At 39.7% G+C, this 23407-nt stretch overlaps 1 protein-coding gene across 2 annotated transcripts in view; it reads left to right on the top strand.

Annotated features, from left to right (window-relative positions):
* The window catches only part of SLC38A4 (solute carrier family 38 member 4), a 266486-nt gene that overhangs the window by 81928 nt on the left and 161151 nt on the right, over positions 1–23407 (top strand). For both annotated transcript variants that reach the window (XM_053716740.1, XM_053716741.1), the window contains exon 2: positions 12969–13083. The gene's annotated coding sequence lies outside the window, so the exon portion shown is untranslated. The remainder of the gene's footprint in view (positions 1–12968; positions 13084–23407) is intronic.

Raw genomic sequence — 23407 nt, 5'->3', positions numbered from 1 at the left:
GTGTCTAACAAGTGTTACAGTATAACTTAATGTTTCACACTTACCTCTTTAAGAAAAGACTCCCAGAGACAAAGGGTGGCATTGTGATAATTACTCAAGCCATAAGAAGCCCAAAGTTAAATTATGTTAGCACTTAAATATCCTTGTCTACCAATTTTATGCTTTAAATATATCATGGTTAATTTTAGAACCTATCAAAGTTGAAAAATGCCCCAAACCATTATCCTTCCTCTACCAATCTTCAGAGAAGGCACTATGCATTCCAATAGGTAGTATTCTCCTGTCATCCATAATACCCAAAGTCTTCCATCAGACTGTCATATGTGATTCATCACTCCGGAGAACATGTTTCCACTGCTCCATAGTCCAGTGGTGCTTAGCACAATGCTTGACATTGTACATGTTGATGTAAGGCTTGTGTTCAGCTGCTTAGCCATGGAAACCCAGTTTCTGAAGCTCCCAGCCCACAGTTCTTGTGCTGATGTTGTTTCCCGAGTCAGTTTGGAGCTCTCTAGGGAGTAATGCAACAGATGAGAGATGATTTGTACACACTACGTGCACTTGACAGCACTTGTAGTTGCTCTTAGATGCTTCTTCTTCATAATAATAGCACTTACAGTGGACCAGTGGCAAAAGTAGCATCCTATCACAGTACCAGATTTAAAGTCACTGACCTATAGAGTATGATCCATTGTACTCCATTGTTTGTCTTTGGAGATTTCGTGGCTATGTGGAGGATTTTATGCACTTGTTAGTAAAGAGTGTTGCTGATACACTTGAACTTAGTAATTAGTAGGGATGTCCACATACTTTTAACTGTACATACGTATATATATATATATATATATATATATATATATATATATATATATATATATATATATATATATATATGCTGTATATATTCATTTACTATATATATATATATATATATATATATATATATATATATATATATATATATATATATATATATATATATATACTCTAAATATACTGTATATATTAATTTACGTTATGGTGGAGATAAAACTGTGAGACTAAAATCCTCCATTACACAAACGTAAGAACCATAAAGATTATTGTATATCCAATCAGCACATCTAGGGCCAGATTACTAGTGTAGCACATACGTTTGGGTGCAAGTGATATCAGGTTTTAATGATCGTTTGCATGCAGGTTAAATTGCACTAGTATTACAAGTTAAAAGTAAAAGCGATAGCTTGAGCACAATCGTGATTTATGCTAGAATGTGTCCTCAGAGCTCTGGTTAACTATTTTGTGAAACATAAAAGTGTCACAAAACACATCAAAAATATATAGTAGACTTATACTCATAGCATAGCATTAAAGCATAGCATAGCATTAAAGCCCTTTGCAGTTAAGTAGATGGTAATATGAAAAAATATAATTATGCAATATTCATTTTTAATAAAGTGTTATACTGTGTACTTACTGTAAATATTTCACATTCCAATGTTCTGCACATAGCAGAATATGTTCTAAGTTTTTTTTAAATAGACATTCTTATATATATATCTGTATATATCTAAACCTATATATATATATATATATATATATATATATATATATATATATATATATATATATATATATAGTAGTAGTAAACATTTTCCAGTTCAGCCCACCAATAGACAGCTTGCCTGGGTGCAAAAATACGGCATCAAATAAAAAACAATAGAATGCACTCTCAGGACTTTAAAAAAAAACAAAAAACAATTTAATGGAACGTTTTCGGGGTTCACAACCCCTTCATCAGCATGCAGCATAGTCAAAATACAACTCATTTATAGTGTTTCATACAAATTAAATCACACCAACCTTAGTGCCTCTCCAAAAAAGTGCGCCAATACTTCGAGATTGGAACGCATCTTGCGTTCCACAGTGCTATCCGAAACCGGAAGTTCCCATACATCACTTCCGGTTTTCGGTTACAGTGTATAATCGTAAATTTTTCAATCTATATATATAACATCCTTAATGTGGCATAAGTATTTACAAATAATCAAACAAGACAAACACACAAGTGTGTGGAACATTGCCACAGATATCCGAAATTATGTCAAGTAAATATGTTAACGTGTGTGTGCGTTTGGTTGTCGTAGTGACAGTAACCAAGGTGATTGTATACAACAGTGACTACCCGTGGGCATCATTACTTATGTTAAGTTTAAAACAAAATGCATCAATATCAACATGATGGAAAGAAGATTTTCTTAGTGTGCACAACAGCATTAATTCATGCTGAATATGCTCATTATTAAAATAACAATTGGACTGTGTATCAGTGCATGGAGTTGGATTTTCCTTATAAGGAACATATGGAATGCTGCAGATCTGGATAGATCATAAAATGCATTTACAGAGGATAACTTCAATATTATGTGAGGATAACTTAAGTGAACAGCCAGTTATAATAAATGGATATGCAAATAGGAGTATATAATAAAAGGAATCTATGGGATGTTATAAGGCTGAATGAATTATAGGCTGCACATATAGGGCATCACATCATATTCGTATATGGTAGATGTAACCATCAGCCTGTTATGGCATGCATAAGCCCAAATAAGTATGCATGTAAGGATATAGTGGCTGAGAAGATATACAAGATAAGATGCCATATATTATGTTTATGACCACAGAAAGAGCAACCAATACGCCAATATGGCAAGATAGACAAAATGATAATAATAAGAACATATATCTTATATGCATTGTCCTAATATTAGAAATCTCTCCAAGTGGGTATCGTAGTGATCATGTCTGTAATGAGACTAATGGTGCATGTTTGGACTATGGGTAATTGCACAGGACAGACCAGGCTTCCACGGAGTAGAGGGAGACAGAAGTCACCCCTACACCATGCCGCTAGTTACTCATCCACTCTCCCTGAGTAAGGGGGAGACGAAGTGTATAACAAAAACGGAGCCACAATGTCCACCTGACATACCCCAAGTATGTGGCACCTTAATTATTGATCACAAAAGGCTCTTAAAGTCCGGCATGGTGTTCAGGCCGCCTGGTTGTATCGTGCCCAATCTGAACATCCACTGGGCCTCGCACTTCAGAAGTTGCTTGTTCCGGTCACCCCCCCGATCCAATGGTGGTATGTGATCAATTAGAATATAGCGAATAGAGGAAACTGAATGTCCCTTTTTTGGTGCAATGTCGCTCCACTGGCTGGTCAGAGTCTCCTTGTTTGAGTGCGGTTCTTATGGCGTGGTGATGGTTTGAAATACGCTCACGGAGTGTGCCAGACGCTTTACCTACGTAGAAATGTGAACATGGGCAAAATAATAGATATATTACGTGAGTGGTGGTGCACGTAATAGAATGCCTGATAGAAAATGTCCGAATTGTATGAGGATGATGGAATGTCTTGGTTCCCACTAGGCCATTGCATGTTGTGCAGCCCAAGCAACGATAAGAGCCCCTAATATTCCTTTTAATCCCGGGTATGTAGCATTGCTTAGGATCCATTTTCATCAATAGATCCTTAAGGTTAGTCCCCCTCTTGAACCCAACCATAGGTTGTAAATTATGAGTGAATGTAAGCTTAGGGTCTGAAGACATAATTGGCCAGTGTTGACGAAGGATCTGGCCAGTGTTTTTTGTCGCTGGAGTGAAAGTGGTGGACATGATGAGCTTGTTACTAGTGTCCCTTTTGGGTTTTGGCGTAATCAAGTCCATCTGTGTTAGTGTAGAAGCGGATTCCATGGCATCTTGGATTACTGGCATCTTATACCCCCTATTGTGGAACCTCTCACCCACTCCCTTCAATTGGGAAACCCCAGTGTCAGCATTGGAGTTATCATGCATAGTTCTTATGCACTGTGATTTTACTATGCCTTTTAATAGGGCTGGGGGATGGCAACTATCAGCCCTCAGTATGGAGTTGCGGTCAGTGGGTTTATGGTATAATGTGGTTCCTAGATTGTTGGAATCCTTAAAGACTTAAGTCCAAGAAATGAATGGACTGAGAGTCCACAGTCATCTTGAACTTAACATTACTCGTGTTGTTATACTCCTCAAACCATTTATGGAGTTCCTCCAAGCCCCCTCGCCACACCAAAAAGATATCATATATGTATCTGTAGTAACAAATAATGGATACATTTGGCGTATTCCACAGATACATGTTTTATATATAGGTATAGATATATTTTGTGCAAAAATACCATCATATATATATATAGTAATGTGCATTTAGAAATACATAGAACATATTCTTCTATGTGAAAAACATTGGAATTTGAAATATTCATATTGTCATGTCAGGTTAATGCACATGAGAATATGCTGGGACTGATGTCTTCACAATACTCCTCAAATGGGATGAGAAGAAAGAAAATACAACATAGTGTGACTCTGTAAACCAACTGGAAACACTTGCGGTGAACGGACAAATGATTACTCACATTTGGTGGCGCTAATACAAGCTCAGTTGAATGTGCACATCTACTTTATACTGGTAGGTAAACAGTATCTAAAACGATAGTGGTATAAAAAGAATATTTATTAAAATCTTAAAAAACATCACTAATGCAAAGTGGACGACACAATTATTCAAAGGGATCTGAACGACAATGTAACAATTATCACAGTTTGGAGTTTCCATCCGCATCCATCTGGCTATATGGTTTACTCCAAACTGTTATAATTGTTACGTTTTCGTTCAGATCCCTTTGAACAATGGTGTCCACTTTGCATTAGTGACGTTTTTTTAAGGTTTTAAAAAATGTTCTTTTTATACCACTATCGTGTGAGATACTGTTTGCCTAACAGTATAAAGTAGGTGTGCACATTCCAATGAGCTTGTATTAGCTCCACCAAATGTGAGTAATCATTTCTCCATTTACCACAAGTGTTTCCAGTTGGTTTATAGAGTCACACTATGTTGTATTTTCTTTCTTCTCATCCCATTTGAGGAGTATCATGAAGACATCAGTCCCAGGAGATCCCTACAGGAACGGTTATATCCTTCCATTCATTGAATGAACATTTTCTAGTTCACACTTCACTATTTTCACATTTATGTCACTTTGTTTTGTATTGTGATTTTTATGTACATTTATCACTCACATGAGAATATGCGATTGTGTTTGCAAAAGAGTGAGATGGGTTTTTTTCTACTCTTTTTTCTCCATTGACGTCACGTGCGCGATATTGTAAGTTTGGCTTTTTGCACGCGTTGGGTTAGCGCAAACGTGATAACTTTTTACTTTCAGCTCGTAATACCAGTGCAACCCAGCGCTCACAAAAAGTTTAATTCTAGCGCAATTAGCACTACAATTAGCAAAAATGCTAAATAGCTCTCCACTTGAAATCTAGTCCCTAGGCACCAAAGAACTCTGAACCAGATATGCAAATTAGATATACAATAGCTCACAGTTTTTGCGTCCATACTGTGTCTGACCACAGAATCCCTGTATGCGGTAAGTGCGGCAGAACAGAGACCACTTCTGGACAGCTGTTTTGAGTTTATAAACTCTCATCAGCAGAAGATAGGTTTGTTTTGTTGGCCATCCATGTTTTAGAAGATTTTACAGGCTGGATTTTTTTTTTTTACAAAAGTTAGGGAAAAAGCCAAATTGTTTGCTAGTCCACACTGAAATGTCTTACTTGTCAAGTACTATTGATCTTGTATAATTTTCCATATATATATATATATATATATATATATATATATATAGTTAACCAGAGCTCTGAGGATGAGGTAATCAACTTGTAAAACCCAACGGTAAACATGATGACCGCAAACATGAAAATCTAATTGATAAACAAAAAATACAACTACTCTTTAGGCTGCCCAGCCACTCTCACCAGCTGACCAAGTCACTCCTTCTCATTCATCTTATTCAGCATTCTCTCCTCTCTTGACAGTTTCCTCTTTTCTCTTTTCCTCTGTTTTCTTTGTGTTTTTACATTGATTGGTAGGGATGGTGTGTTCAGTACTGTTTTTTATTTAGCATGACTCAATCTTCATCAAAAAGGGCCATCGCCATTGCTGGCATGGGCAGAGCCATCTTCTTCAAAAAGGGTCATTGTTGTTGTTAGCATTAGCAGTGCCATCTTGTTTTTTTGTGTCCAAACATATACAAATCATTATTGTTTATCCGTCAATCTGTTATTGTTATCAGTCAATCTTTGGCGGTTTAGCATTTATCAAGTGTCTTTGGCTGTGTAATTCAAGGCATCTATTTTGTTGTTGATAACTTGTGATTGGGTGGATTGTGACTACAGAAGTCAATGCTTTCCATGCATCGTATAGGTGACTATTCCAATATCTGATCCAATATTTTTCCAGTATTGGAATGATTTTATCATTTGTATTTTGAAGGTTCCAATATTAAAAAGGTGTATTGGGAGCCAAGAAACAGCCATTAAACTCAATCAACTAGATTGGAATCAACCACCTATGTTCTTATCACATATAAAGTACATTTCATAACAGAAGTAAATGAATAGTCTCTTAAAATTGCACACACTGGGGCCTAGTTATCAAGCCGTCAACCTCAAATACGCTGGAATTCCGCATCGTATTTGTGGCGAGGCTGATACGCCTTAGTTATCAAAGGCTCGAGACCGGCAAAAGTAGAATTTTGAGACGTAAGCATCGATCCGCCGGACTCAGTCCGACACAGATCGATTCTTACGTCACTCCAGATGTTCCGCACACAAGTGCGGCACATTCTCACTACTTTTGCTAGTTATCAAAAAACTAGCAGGTACGCTCGGCACTTTTACGGCCCAGCGTACCTGGTTTTCAATCCGCCACCCCTGGAGGCGGCGGATCCCATAGGAATCAATGGGAGTCTGACCATAGCGAAAGTACAAGTTCGCTGCTGACAGACATCCCATTGATTTCTATGGGAGATGTCTGCACCTAACACCCTAACATGTACCCCGAGTCTAAACACCACTAATCTGTCCCCCCCTACACCGCCGCAACTAAATAAAGTTATTACCCCCTAAACCGCCGCTCCCGGAGCCCACCGCAAGCTACTCTATACATATTAACCCCTAAACCGCCGCTCCCGGAGCCCACCGCAACTATAATAAATGTATTAACCCCTAAACCGCCGCTGCCCTGAACCCGCCGCAACCTATATTAAATGTATTAACCCCTATCCTGCCCCCCCTACACCGTCGCCACCTATAATAAATTTATTAACCCCTAATCTGCCCCCCCCTACACCGTCGCCACCTATAATAAATTTATTAACCCCTATCCTGCCCGCCACTACGCCGCCGCCACTGTAATAAAATTATTAACCCCTAAACCTAAGTCTAACCCTAACCCTAACGCCCCCCTAACTTAAATATTAATTAAATAAATCTAAATAAATGAACTCTTTTTAACTAAATGAATCCTTTTTAAAACTAAATACTTACCTTTAAAATAAACCCTAATATAGCTACAATATAAATAATAATTTTTATTGTAGCTATCTTAGGATTTATATTTATTTTACAGGTAACTTTGTATTTATTTTAGCTAGTTAGAATAGTTATTAAATAGTTATTAATTATTTAATAACTACATAGCTAAAAGAAATAGAAAATTACCTGTAAAATAAATCCTAACCTAAGTTACAATTAAACCTAATACTACACTATCATTAAATTAATTAAATAAACTACCTACAAATAACTGCAATTAAATACAATTACATAAACTAACTAAAGTACAAAAAATAAAAAAAGCTAAGTTACAAAAAATAAAAAAATAAGTTACAAACGTTAAAAATATTACAACAATTTTAAGCTACTTACACCTAATCTAAGCCCCCTAATAAAATAACAAACCCCCCAAAATAAAAAAATGCCCTACCCTATTCTAAATTAAATAAATTTCAAAGCTCTTTTACCTTACCAGCCCTTAAAAGGGCCATTTGTGGGGGCATGCCCCAAAGAAAACAGCTCTTTTGCCTGTAAAAGAAAAATACAACCCCCCCCAACATTAAAACCCACCACCCACATACCCCTAATCTAACCCAAACCCCCCTTACAAAAACCTAACACTAATCCCCTGAAGATCATCCTACCTTTAGTTGTCTTCACTCTATCAGCCAATCGGAATTAAGGTAGGAAAATTCTGATTGGCTGATGGAATCAGCCAATCAGATTCAAGTTCAATCCGATTGGCTGATCCAATCAGCCAATCAGATTGAGCTCGCATTCTATTGGCTGATCGGAACAGCCAATAGAATGCGAGCTCAATCTGATTGGCTGATTCCATCAGCCAATCAGATTTTTCCTACCTTAGTTCCGATTGAATCGGAATTGAGGGGACGCCATCTTGGATGACGTCCCTTAAAGGAGCCGTCATTCGTCGTAGTCCGTCGGTGAAGAAGGTGGTTCCGCGTCGGCGGAAGGAAGATTCAAGACCCAGCTTGGAAGATGACTTCGCCCGGATAGAAGACCTCTTCAGCGCCTCTTTGAAGATGACATCGGCCGGATCGAAGACTTTTCTTCAGCGCCGCCTGGATGATGACTTCATCGGATGGAAGATTTCTTCAGCGCCGCTTGGAGGATTAACTTCTTCCGCTCCGGATGTCCACTTCGGTTCCATCGGTGGCTCGGCTGAGTGAAGACAACTAAAGGTAGGATTATCTTCAGGGGATTAGTGTTAGGTTTTTGTAAGGGGGGTTTGGGTTAGATTAGGGGTATGTGGGTGGTGGGTTTTAATGTTGGGGGGGTTGTATTTTTCTTTTACAGGCAAAAGAGCTGTTTTCTTTGGGGCATGCCCCCACAAATGGCCCTTTTAAGGGCTGGTAAGGTAAAAGAGCTTTGAAATTTATTTAATTTAGAATAGGGTAGGGCATTTTTTTATTTTGGGGGGGTTTGTTATTTTATTAGGGGGCTTAGATTAGGTGTAAGTAGCTTAAAATTGTTGTAATATTTTTAACATGTTTGTAACTTATTTTTTTATTTTTTGTAACAGCTTTTTTTATTTTTTGTACTTTAGTTAGTTTATGTAATTGTATTTAATTGTAGTTATTTGTAGGTAGTTTATTTAATTAATTTAATGATAGTGTAGTATTAGGTTTAATTGTAACTTAGGTTAGGATTTATTTTACAGGTAATTTTGTATTTCTTTTAGCTAGGAAGTTATTAAATAGTTAATAACTATTTAATAACTATTCTAACTAGCTAAAATAAATACAAAGTTACCTGTAAAATAAATATAAATCCTAAGATAGCTACAATATAATTATTATTTATATTGTAGCTATATTAGGGTTTATTTTACAGGTAAGTATTTAGTTTTAAATAGGAATAATTTATTAAAGTATAGTGTAGTGTTAGGTGTAATTGTAACTTAGGTTAGGATTTATTTAACAGGTACATTTCTCTTTATTTTAGCTAGGTAAGCTATTAAATAGTTAATAACTATTTAATAGCTATTGTACCTGGTTAAAATAAATTGAAAGGTACCTGTAAAATAAAAATAAATCCTAAGATAGCTAGAATATAATTATTATTTATATTGTAGCTATATTAGGGTTTATTTTAAAGGTAAGTATTTAGTTTTAAATAGGATTCATTTAGTTAATAAGAGTTAATTTATTTAGATTTATTTAATTAATATTTAAGTTAGGGTTAGGGTTAGACTTAGGTTTAGGGGTTAATAATTTTATTACAGTGGCGGCGGTGTAGTGGGGGGCAGATTAGGGGTTAATAAATTTATTATAGGTGGCGACGGTGTAGGGGGGGCAGGATAGGGGTTAATAGGTTTAATATAGGTTGCGGCGGGTTCAGGGAGCGGCGGTTTAGGGGTTAAACTATTTATTTAGTTGCGGAAAGGTGCGGGATCAGCTGGATAGGGGTTAATAATTTTATAATAGAGGGCGACGGTGTAGGGGGGGGCAGGATAGGGGTTACTAGGTATACTGTAGGTGTCCGGGAGCGGCGGTTTAGGGGTTAATACATTTATAAGAGTTTCTGCAGGGTCTAGGAGCGGCGGTTTAGGGGTTAATACATTTAGAAGAGTTGCGGCAGGGTCTAGGAGTGGCGGTTTAGGGGTTAGTAACTTTATTTAGTTGCGGGGGGCTCCGGGGGCGCCGGTATAGGGGGTAGAACAGTGTAGTTTAGTGTGAGTGCTTAGTGACAGGCTAGCAATAAAGCTGGGAAAAAGCCAAAGGGCAGCGAGATCAGATGAGTGATAACTGTCACAGTCCGCTGCTCATCGCCCCGCGGCTTTTTGACAGCTTTATTTGATAACTTAGGCGTATTTTTTCAGGTCCACGGCGGCGATGTGAGGCGAGCTTAGGCGGGCGTATTGGGCCGGCAAAGCCAGAAAAGTAGACGGCTTGATAACTACCCCCCACTATCTGAACCATACAAGTTTAAACTTCACTTGCATATACCTTTAAGGAATGTGTTGCTAATATGTTGGTGCTTTATTAACAAACTGTAAATGCTTATAGTGAGATTATTTTGACTGGCCATGTTAATATGCAATACTGATACCTTTAATAATCTACTGAGATTCTAGCATGAAGAAGAGATTAACCTCTTAAAAAAAAATTTAATAAAGGATTTTAGTCACATAAAAAGTTTACAAAACATACTGTCAAATATACAATGTAGTAATAAAGATTAATATGAATCCCATAGTTTTAATGCTGTTCAGTTTAACCCCTTAACGACTGAGGACGTGCAGGGTACGTCCTCTAAAGGATGTCAGTTAACGACCAAGGACGTACCCTGCACGTCCTCAGTCTGGAAATCCTGCTCGCTTCCAGCTGCTTTCCGGTTATTGCAGTGATGCCTCGACATCGAGGCATCCTGCAATAACACTTTCTGGCCATCCGATGCAGAGAGAGCCACTCTGTGGCCCTCTCTGCACCGGACATCGATGGCCGGTATCGTTGGTGGGTGGGAGCCGACTTGGGAGGCGGGTGGGCGGCCATCGGTGAGATCTGGAAGGTGGAGGGGGGCGGGATCGGGGGCGGGGCCTTCGGGGGCGCGCACGGGCGCGCGCGTGCACGGGGGTGGCGGGCGGGCGCGTGCACGGGGCGGGAGCGGGTGGGAACCGCTACACTACAGAAAAAAAGTTAAAAGTAAAATGTCAAATAAAATTAAATACACTTATTTTTTCAAAAGCATTTAAGGGATCTGGAAGGGGTGGGGGGTTGGTATTGGGGAGGGGAAGCTACACTACAGAAAAGAGACATTTTTGAATAAAAAAAAGCATATTATTCACTAAAATGGGTACTGGCAGACAGCTGCCAGTACCCAAGATGGCGCACATTAAGTCAGAGGGGGAGGGTTAGAGAGCTGTTTGGTGGGGGATCAGTGAGGTTGGGGGCTAAGGGGGATACTACACAGAAGCATATGTAAATATGCAAAAAAAAATGCACAAAAAAGCCCAAAATTTCCTTTTATTTTAGTACTGGCAGAGTTTCTGCCAGTACTTAAGATGGCGGGGACATTTGTGGGGTAGGAGAGGGAAAAGAGATGTTTGGGAGGGATCAGGGGGTCTGATGTTTCAGGTGGGAGGCTGATCTTTACACTAAAGCTAAAATTAACCCTGCAAGCTCCCTACAAGCTACCTAATTAACCCCTTCACTGCTAGCCATAATACACGTGTGATGCGCAGCGCCATTTAGCAGCATTCTAATTACCAAAAAGCAACGCCAAAGTCATATATGTCTGCTATTTCTGAACAAAGGGGATCCCAGAGAAGCATTTACAACCATTTGTGCCATAATTGCACAAGCTGTTTGTAAATGATTTCAGTGAGAAACCTAAAATTGTGAAAAATTTGTTTTTTTTTAATTTGATCGCATTTGGCGGTGAAATGGTGGCATGAAATATACCAAAATGGGCCTAGATCAATACTTGGGGTTGTCTACTACACTACACTAAAGCTAAAATTAACCCTAGAAGATCCCTACATGCTCCCTAATTAACCCCTTCACTGCTGGGCATAATACACGTGTGGTGCGCAGTGGCATTTAGCGGCCTTCTAATTACCAAAAAGCAATGCCAAAGCCATATATGTCTAATATTTCTGAACAAAGGGGATCCCAGAGAAGAATTTACAACCATTTATGCCATAATTGCACAAGCAGTTTGTAAATAATTTCAGTGAGAAACTGAAAGTTTGTGAAAAAATTTGTGAAAAAGTGAACGATTTTTTGTATTTGATCGCATTTGGCGGTGAAATGGTGGCATGAAATATACCAAAATGGGCCTAGATCAATACTTTGGGATGTCTTCTAAAAAAAAATATATACATGTCAATGGATATTCAGGGATTCCTGAAAGATATCAGTGTCCCAATGTAACTAGCGCTAATTTTGAAAAAAAATGGTTTGAAAATAGCAAAGTGCTACTTGTATTTATGGCCCTATAAGTTACAAAAAAAGCAAAGAACATGTTAACATTTGGTATTTCTAAACTCAGGACAAAATTTAGAAACTATTTAGCATGGGTGTTTTTTGGTGGTTGTAGATATGTAACAGATTTTGGGGTTCAAAGTTAGAAAAAGTGTGTTTTTTTCCATTTTTCCTCATATTTTATAATTTTTTTTATAGTAAATGATAAGATATGATGAAAATAATGGTATTTTTAGAAAGTCCATTTAATGGTGAGAAAAACGGTATATAATATGTGTGGGTACAGTAAATGAGGAAGAGGAAAATTTCAGCTAAACACAAACACCGCAGAAATGTAAAAATAGCCTTGGTCCCAAACGGACAGAAAATGGAAAAGTGCTCTGGTCACTAAGGGGTTAAAGCAGTAAACATATATTCACCTATCATATTCACCTATCTACAGTTGGACATTAGATACCTATGACACAGTATTTATGACCCCTACTGTAAATAGAGGGATTTTGAAACCCAATGCCTGGTGGGAGGGGGGGTCCTCTTGCTGGTCTTAATGTTGCAGTAATCTAACACCAAGTATATTTTCTCTTAATTATACAGACTCCAGAGAATCATTGGTTTTGAGTTTGTTGATAAGCAACAACATTTATTGGAATTAATAACACTGAGAGCCTGATTGGAGTTCTACAGTTTTGAACACTGGTGGACTTTGATGGTAAGATAATTTATTTTTATTTTTTTCTTGAACACTATTGGATGATACTGATAAAAAAATGATCATTCAGGATTTTCAGTGATAACAAATCAACTAACAATGCTTTTGCGGCATCCAGAAAAATGTATTCAAGAAAAATGTATTCAAGAAAAATGTATTCAAGACAGCTGGATTCACAAGTAAATGTTCTGTTAGAAGATCAGGTTGCTTAATTTACATTTAATATTCTTTTTGTTTACAAATGTTTGTTGCAATTCTGCATTCAAACGCGTTTCCTGCTCAGCGTATTACATATTTTAAATTCATTTTCTGTGTCTTTTTTGCTAAGTGACCTTAAGGTGATCTTTATAAATACATAAATTCGTTTTTTATAAACTTGAGATTGATCATTTTTTGTTTTCTGTTTTATTGTTAAAATGGCATAAATATTTTATTTTTATATATTTTTTTATATATACATCATGTATTCTTATACTCATCATTGTAATGTTGTTTATTTATTTTTATTTTCATGTTAATATACACAAAAACATCTAAAAAAAATATAATTACAATCTCCTGATCACAAAATGAAGAAAAAATACACCTGTCATCAATATCAATAAAATCCAAAATGTGTAATGAATCATTACAGGAAAGCATTGCTAATACTATAAATTGTGAACCAAATGAATTAAATAACCTACATAGCATTAATGGGGAAAGATAGATGATAGCCCTGAGATTCAGGAAAAGACACCTGAGAGAAAAAACAAAAACATTATAAATGTTATCATTATTGAAAAATAATTATTTTTATTATAATTTATACTGTTCTGAAATTATCTCATCCAGGTGCATCTTAAAAAAGAAAAAAGATCACTTGCTTTTGTTTCCAAATGTTCTCACTGTTTCTAGACAATTTGCTTTGCACTACAGCTCCCCTATGTTGATACAAGATAAATTCCACAATAGAATTACATTTAGGATTAATAAGACGCACATCATACTATTTAGTGCTATGTGCATTTGTTTTATGTATACATTTGGTAACAAGGCCCAGGTTGTTGTTTGCAAACCTTGATGGTGGTGCTACTAGTTCTGGGAATCCAGTCCACATATAAAAGGTTCCACTAGAAATGCAAATATACTTCTGAGAATGTATTTAACATTGGAACTGAGATTCTTCATCTGTGGCCCATATTCTAATTCCTTGTTAGTTCCATAAGAAAGCCGTTTACTTCTCTGTTTACTTTTTTTAAAATTTCAACTAGGGGCCCGATCTGATATGCAGCGTCGCCCGCAAAAGCCGGCGACGCCGAATTTTGCATGGGTTTGGTATCCTATATACGGCGTAAACTAGAAGTTACGCTCGTATATTTCTCACCCGTAGTTTTTTGGGCCATAGACAGGTATACCAAACCCGCGCAGTTTGGTATCCAATATACAGCGTAAGGATTTACTTGGAGAAAATGGAGAAATCTTACTCCATTTTCACCTCGCCACAAAATGCAGCCGTAGTAAGCCTTACGCTGTCTATTGGAGCCCCGTAACTCCCTAAACTACCTGCCAAATAAAACCTAACACCTAATGCATGCTCAATGTATATCTACCTGTCAACCGCAAACTGCTAAATAAAACCTAACACCTAACGCATGCGCAATGTCTATCTACCTGTTAACCGCGATCCCCCGCCGCAATCCCTAATAAAGTATTTAACCCCTACACCGCCGCTCCTGGACCCCGCTGCCACCTACATTAAATGTATAACCCCCTAATGTGATCCCCCTACACTGTCGCCACCTACATTACATACCCCTAATGTGAGCCCCTTACACCGTCGCCATCTACATTACATACCCCCTAATGTGAGCCCCTTACACCGCCGCCATCTACATTACATACCCCCTAATGTGAGCCCCTTACACCGCCGCCATCTACATTACATACCCCCTAATGTGAGCTCCTACCCCGCCGCCAGCTATTTTAAATTATTAACCCCTAATCTAATCCCCCTACACCGCCGCCAGCTATATTAAAATTATTAACGCCTAATATAATCCCCCTATACCGCCGCCAGCTATATTAAATACATTAACCCCTAATCTAATCCCCCTAAAGTAATCACCTCTATTACCAGCCCTTAAAAGGGCCTTTTGCGTGACATTGCCCCAAAGTAACAGCTCTATTGCCAGCCCTTAAAAGGGCTTTTTGCGGGGCATTTCCCCAAAGTAATCAGCTCTTTTACCAGCCCTTAAAAGGGCTTTTTGTGGGGCATTGTCACAAAGTAATTAGCTCTTTTGCATCTAATCTAAATCCCCCTACACCGCCGCCACCTATAACAAATGTATTACCCCCTAATCTAATCCCCCTACACCACCGCCACCTATATTAAATAGATTAACCCCTAATCTAATCCCCCTACACCGCCGCCAGCTATATTAACTATATTAACCCTAATTATATTAACCCCTAATCTAATCCCCCTAAAGTAATCACCTCTATTACTAGCCCTTAAAAGGGCCTTTTGCGTGACATTGCCCCAAAGTAACAGCTCTATTGCCATCCCTTAAAAGGTCTTTTTGTGGGGCATTTCCCCAAAGTAATCAGCTCTTTTACCAGCCCTTAAAAGGGCTTTTTGTGGGGCATTGTCACAAAGTAATTAGCTCTTTTGCATCTAATCTAAATCCCCCTACACCGCCGCCACCTATAACAAATGTAATACCCCCTAATCTAATCCCCCTACACCGCCGCCACCTATATTAAATAGATTAACCCCTAATCTAATCCCCCTACACCGCCGCCAGCTATATTAACCCTAATTATATTAGGGTTAATATAGTTATTATATTATATATATATTAACAATATTAACCCTAATTATATTAGGGTTAATATAGTTAATATCGTTATTATATTATATATATATTAACTATAAAACAGAATTTATGTTTACCTGATAAATTACTTTCTCCAACGGTGTGTCCGGTCCACGGCGTCATCCTTACTTGTGGGATATTCTCTTCCCCAACAGGAAATGGCAAAGAGCCCAGCAAAGCTGGTCACATGATCCCTCCTAGGCTCCGCCTACCCCAGTCATTCGACCGACGTTAAGGAGGAATATTTGCATAGGAGAAACCATATGTTACCGTGGTGACTGTAGTTAAAGAAAATAAATTATCAGACCTGATTAAAAAAACCAGGGCGGGCCGTGGACCGGACACACCGTTGGAGAAAGTAATTTATCAGGTAAACATAAATTCTGTTTTCTCCAACATAGGTGTGTCCGGTCCACGGCGTCATCCTTACTTGTGGGAACCAATACCAAAGCTTTAGGACACGGATGAAGGGAGGGAGCAAATCAGGTCACCTAAATGGAAGGCACCACGGCTTGCAAAACCTTTCTCCCAAAAATAGCCTCAGAAGAAGCAAAAGTATCAAATTTGTAAAATTTAGAAAAAGTGTGCAGTGAAGACCAAGTCGCTGCCTTACATATCTGATCAACAGAAGCCTCATTCTTGAAGGCCCATGTGGAAGCCACAGCCCTAGTGGAGTGAGCTGTGATTCTTTCAGGAGGCTGCCGTCCGGCAGTCTCATAAGCCAATCGGATAATGCTTTTAATCCAGAAGGAGAGAGAGGTAGAAGTTGCTTTTTGACCTCTCCGTTTACCAGAATAAACAACAAACAAAGACAAAGTTTGTCTGAAATCCTTAGTAGCTGCTAAGTAAAATTTGAGAGCACGAACTACATCCAAGTTGTGCAACAAACGTTCCTTCTTTGAAACTGGATTAGGACACAAAGAAGGCACAACTATCTCCTGGTTAATGTTTTTGTTAGAAACAACTTTTGGAAGAAAACAGGTTTAGTACGCAAAACCACCTTATCTGCATGGAACACCAGATAAGGAGAAGAACACTGCAGAGCAGATAATTCTGAAACTCTTCTAGCAGAAGAAATTGCAACCAAAAACAAAACTTTCCAAGATAATAACTTAATATCAACGGAATGTAAGGGTTCAAACGGAACCCCCTGAAGAACTGAAAGAACTAGGTTGAGACTCCAAGGAGGAGTCAAAATTTTGTAAACAGGCTTGATTCTAACCAGAGCCTGAACAAAGGCTAGAACATCTGGCACAGCTGCCAGCTTTTTGTGAAGTAACACAGACAAGGCAGAAATCTGTCCCATCAAGGAACTTGCAGATAATCCTTTTTCCAATCCTTCTCGAAGGAAGGATAGACTCTTAGGAATCTTAACCTTGTCCCAAGGGAATCCTGCAGATTCACACCAACAGATATACCAAATTATGTGGTAATTTTTCTGGTTACAGGCTTTCAGGCCTGAACAAGAGTATTAATAACAGAATCTGAGAACCCTCGCTTTGATAAGATCAAGCGTTCAATCTCCAAGCAGTCAGCTGGAGTGGGTCGAACGGACCTAGAACAAGAAGGTCTCGTCTCAAAGGTAGCTTCCATGGTGGAGCCGATGACATATTCACCAGATCTGCATACCAAGTCCTGCGTGGCCACGCAGGAGCTATCAAAATCACCGACGCCCTCTCCTGATCGATCCTGGCTACCAGCCTGGGGATGAGAGGAAACGGCGGGAACACATAAGCTAGATTGAAGGTCCAAGGTGCTACTAGTGCATCCACTAGAGCCGCCTTGGGATCCCTGGATCTGTACCCGTAGTAAGGAACTCTGAAGTTCTGACGAGAGGCCATCAGATCCATGTCTGGAATGCCCCACGGTTGAGTGACTTGGGCAAAGATTTCCGGATGGAGTTCCCACTCCCCCGGATGCAATGTCTGACGACTCAGAAAATCCGCTTCCCAATTTTCCACTCCTGGGATGTGGATAGCAGACAGGTGGCAGGAGTGAGACTCCGCCCATAGAATGATTTTGGTCACTTCTTCCCTCGCTAGGGAACGCCTTGTTCCCCCCTGATGGTTGATGTATGAACTTGGCCCTCGCTAGCTGAGGCCAAGCTTTGAGAGCATTGAATATCGCTCTCAGTTCCAGAATATTTATCGGTAGAAGAGATTCTACCCGAGACCAAAGACCCTGAGCTTTCAGGGATCCCCAGACCGCGCCCCAGCCCATCAGACTGGCGTCGGTCGTGACAATGACCCACTCTGGTCTGCGGAAGGTCATCCCTTGTGACAGGTTGTCCAGGGACAGCCACCAACGGAATGAGTCTCTGGTCCTCTGATTTACTTGAATCTTCGGAGACAAGTCTGAATAGTCCCCATTCCACTGACTGAGCATGAACAGTTGTAATGGTCTTAGATGAATGCGCACAAAAGGAACTATGTCCATTGCCGCTACCATCAAACCTATCACTTCCATGCACTGCGCTATGGAAGGAAGAGGAACGGAATGAAGTATCCGACAAGAGTCTAGAAGTTTTGTTTTTCTGGCTTCTGTCAGAAAAATCCTCATTTCTAAGGAGTCTATTATAGTTCCCAAGAAGGGAACCCTCGTTGACGGAGATAGAGAACTCTTTTCCACGTTCACTTTCCATCCGTGAGATCTGAGAAAGGCCAGGACAATGTCCGTGTGAGCCTTTACTTGAGGAAGGGACGACGCTCGAATCAGAATGTCGTCCAAGTAAGGTACTACAGCAATGCCCCTTGGTCTTAGCACCGCCAGAAGGGACCCTAGTACCTATGAGAAAATCCTAGGAGCAGTGGCTAATCCGAAAGAAAACGCCACGAACTGGAAATGCTTGTCCAGGAATTCAAACCTTAGGAACCGATGATGTTCCTTGTGGATAGGAATATGTAGATACGCATCCTTGAAATCCACCTTGGTCCTGAATTGACCTTCCTGGATGGAAGTAAGAAGTGTTCGAATGGTTTCCATCTTGAACGATGGAACCTTGAGAAACTTGTTCAAGATCTTGAGATCTAAGATTGGTCTGAACGTTCCCTCTTTTTTTGGGAACTATGAACAGATTGGAGTAGAACCCCATCCCTTGTTCTCCTAATGGAACAGGATGAATCACTCCCATTTTTAGCAGGTCTTCTACCCAATGTAAGAATGCCTGTCTTCTTAAGTGGTCTGAAGACAACTGAGACCTGTGGAACCTCCCCCTTGGAGGAAGCCCCTTGAACTCCAGAGAATAACCTTGGGAGACTATTTCTAGCGCCCAAGGATCCAGAACATCTCTTGCCCCAACCTGAGCGAAGAGAGAGAGTCTGCCCCCCACCAGATCCGGTCCCGGATCGGGGGCCCGCATTTCATGCTGTCTTGGTAGCAGTGGCAGGTTTCCTGGCCTGCTTTCCTTTGTTCCAGCCTTGCATAGGTCTCCAGGCTGGATTGGCTTGAGAAGTATTACCTTCCTGCTTAGAGGACGTAGCCCTTGGGGCTGATCCGTTTCTGCGAAAGGGACGAAACTTAGGTTTATTTTTGGTCTTGAAAAGACCTATCCTGAGGAAGGGCGTGGCCCTTGCCCCCAGTGATATCAGAGATAATCTCTTTCAAGTCAGGGCCAAAGAGTGTTTTCCCCTTGAAAGGAATGTCAAGCAATTTGTTCTTGGAAGACGCGTCCGCTGCCCAAGATTTTAACCAAAGCGCTCTGCGCCACAATAGCAAACCCAGAATTTTTTCGCCGCTAACCTAGCCAATTGCAAGGTGGCGTCTAGGGTGAAAGAATTAGCCAATTTAAGAGCACGAATTCTGTCCATAATCTCCTCATAAGAAGAAGAATTACTAATAATCGCCTTTCCTAGCTCATCAAACTAGAAACACGCGGCTGCAGTGACAGGGACAATGCATGCAATTGGTTGTAGAAGGGAACCTTGCTGAACAAACATCTTTAGCAGACCTTCTAATTTTTTATCCATAGGATCTTGGAAAGCACAACTATCTTCTAAGGGTATAGTGGCGCGCTTGTGTAGAGTAGAAACCGCCCCCTCGACCTTGGGGACTGTCTGCCATCAGTCCCTTCTGGGGTCGACTATAGGAAAACAATTTTATAAATATGGGGGGAGGTACTAAAGGTATACCGGGCCTGTCCCATTCTTTACTAACAATGTACGCCACCCGCTTGGATATAGGAAAAGCTTCGGGGGGCCCCGGGGCCTCTAAGAACTTTTCCATTTTACATAGTGGTTCTGGAATGACCAGATAATCACAATCATCCAAATTGGATAACACCTCCTTAAGCAGAGCGCGGAGATGTTCCAACTTAAATTTAAAAGTAATCACATCAGGTTCAGCTTGTTGAGAAATGTTTCCTGAATCTGAAATTTCTCCCTCAGACAAAACCTCCCTGGCCCCCTCAGACTGGTGTAGGGGCCCTTCAGAAACCATATCATTAGCGTTCTCATGCTCTACAGAATTTTCTAAAACAGAGCAGTCGCGCTTTCACTGATAAGTGGGCATATTGGCTAAAATGTTTTTGATAGAATTATCCATTACAGCCGTTAAATGTTGCATAGTAAGGAGTATTGGCGCACTAGATGTACTAGGGGCCTCCTGTATGGGCAAGACTGGTGTAGACGAAGGAGGGGATGATGCAGTACCATGCTTACTCCCCTCACTTGAGGAATCATCTTGGGCATCCTTTTTACTAAATTTTTTTATGACATAAAATACATATAGTTAAATGAGAAGGAACCTTGGTTTCCCCACAGTCAGAACACAATCTATCTGGTAGTTCAGACATGTTAAACAGGCATAAACTTGATAACAAAGCACAAAAAACGTTTTAAAATAAAACCGTTACTGTCACTTTAAATTTTAAACTAAACACACTTTATTACTGCAATTGCGAAAAAGTATGAAGGAATTGTTCAAATTGTTCACCAAAATTTCACCACAGTGTCTTAAAGCCTTAAAAGTATTGCACACCAAATTTGGAAGCTTTAACCCTTAAAATAACGGAACCGGAGCCGTTTTTATATTTAACCCCTTTACAGTCCCTGGAATCTGCTTTGCTGAGACCCAACCAAGCCCAAAGGGGAATACGATACCAAATGATGCCTTCAGAAAGACTTTTCTATGTATCAGAGCTCCACACACATGCAGCTGCATGCCATGCTGTCCTCAAAAACAAGTGCGCCATACCGGCGCGAAAATGAGGCTCTGACTATGATTAGGGAAAGCCCCTAAAGAATAAGGTGTCAAAAACAGTGCCTGCCGATATAATCATATCAAAATACCCAGAATAAATGATTCCTCAAGGCTAAATATGTGTTAATAATGAATCGATTTAGCCCAGAAAAAGTCTACAGTCTTAATAAGCCCTTGTGAAGCCCTTATTTACTATCTTAATAAACATGGCTTACCGGATCCCATAGGGAAAATGACAGCTTCCAGCATTACATCGTCTTGTTAGAATGTGTCATACCTCAAGCAGTAAGAGACTGCACACTGTTCCCCCAACTGAAGTTAATTGCTCTCAACAGTCCTGTGTGGAACAGCCATGGATTTTAGTTACGGTGCTAAAATCATTTTCCTCATACAAACAGAAATCTTCATCTCTTTTCTGTTTCTGAGTAAATAGTACATACCAGCACTATTTTAAAATAACAAACTCTTGATTGAATAATAAAAACTACAGTTAAACACTAAAAAACTCTAAGCCATCTCCGTGGAGATGTTGCCTGTACAACGGCAAAGAGAATGACTGGGGTAGGCGGAGCCTAGGAGGGATCATGTGACCAGCTTTGCTGGGCTCTTTGCCATTTCCTGTTGGGGAAGAGAATATCCCACAAGTAAGGATGACGCCGTGGACCGGACACACCTATGTTGGAGAAAATAAACCCTAAGATAGCTACAATGTAATTAATACATTTTAAGCAAATTACACCTATTCTAAGACCCTAATAAAATAACAAAGCCCCCCAAAATAAACTAAATTACAAAAGTTAACAGCTCTATTACCAGCCCTTAAAAGGGCTTTTTGCGGGGCATGCCCCAAAGAAATCAGCTCTTTTGCCGGAAAAAAAAAACACAATACCACCCCCAACATTACAACCCACCACCCACATATCCCTACTCTAACCCAAACCCCCCTTAAATAAACCTAACACTAAGCCCCAGAAGATCTCCCTACCTTTAGTCGTCTTTACCCAGCCGGGCCAAACTCTTCATCCAATCCGGGCGATGTCTTCATCCAAGCGGCAAATAAGAGGTCCTCCATCGGGGCGAAGTTTTCTTCCAAGGAGCATCTTCAATCTTCTTTCTTCAGCCCTCCGACGCGGAACATCCAAAGGAATGTTCATTTGTCGTTCAGTCGTGGGGCCAGATAGATGTTCCGCGTCGGAGAGCTGAAGAGATTGAATATGCCGCTTGGAAGAAAACTTCGCCCTGATGGAGGACCTCTTCTTTGCCGCTTGGATGAAGACATCGCTGGATGGAAGACTTCTTCTTTGCCTCTTGGATGAAGACATCGCCAGATGGAAGACTTCTTCTTTGCCGCTTGGATGAAGACATCGCCCGGATTGGATGAAGAGTTCGGCCGGCTGGGTGAAGACGACTCAAGGTAGGGAGATCTTCTGGGGCTTAGTGTTAGATTTATTTAAGGGGGGTTTGGGTTAGAGTAGGGATATGTGGGTGGTGGGTTGTAATGTTGGGGGTGGTATTGTGTTTTTTTTTTTCCGGCAAAAGAGCTGATTTCTTTGGGGCATGCCCCGCAAAAAGCCTTTGTTATTTTATTAGGGGGCTTAGAATAGGTGTAATTAGCTTAAAATTCTTGTAATCTTTTTTTATTTTTTGTAATTTAGTGTTTGCTTTTTTTTGTAATTTAGTTTAGTTTATTTTATTGTATTTTAGTTTAGATATTTATAGTTTATTTAATTTATTGATAGTGTAGGTGTATTTATAACTTAGGTTAGGATTTATTTTACAGGTAAATTGGTAATTATTTTAACTAGGTAGCTATTAAATAGTTATTAACTATTTAATAGCTATTGTACCTAGTTAAAATAAATACCAAGTTACCTGTAAAATAAATATAAACCCTAAAATAGCTACAATGTAATTATTAGGAGCGGCGGTTTAGGGGCTAATAACTTTATTAGGTGGCGGGGTTCGGGAGCGGCGGTTTAGGGGTTAATGCATTTATTATTAGGAGAGTCAGGGGGGGATAGCGGATAGAGGGTTATAGTATACGTGTCGGGCTATGTTTGGGAGGCGTGTTAGACAGTACGGGTGATTTCAGAACTTAGTCAGGTTTTGTAGGCGCCGGCAGTTTCTAAAGTGCCGTAAGTCACTGGCGACTCCAGAAATTTGTACATATTGTAGATTTCTGGACATCGCTGCTTTATCCGACTTACGGCACTTTAGCATCTCACGGCGCAGTATATGGGATAGCTTGAGTTGCGAGCTGAAACGGCGGG

Source organism: Bombina bombina, chromosome 6, assembly GCF_027579735.1.
Source record: "Bombina bombina isolate aBomBom1 chromosome 6, aBomBom1.pri, whole genome shotgun sequence".
NCBI classification, from domain to species: Eukaryota; Metazoa; Chordata; class Amphibia; order Anura; family Bombinatoridae; genus Bombina; species Bombina bombina.
This window is presented reverse-complemented; position numbering and strand designations above follow the sequence as displayed.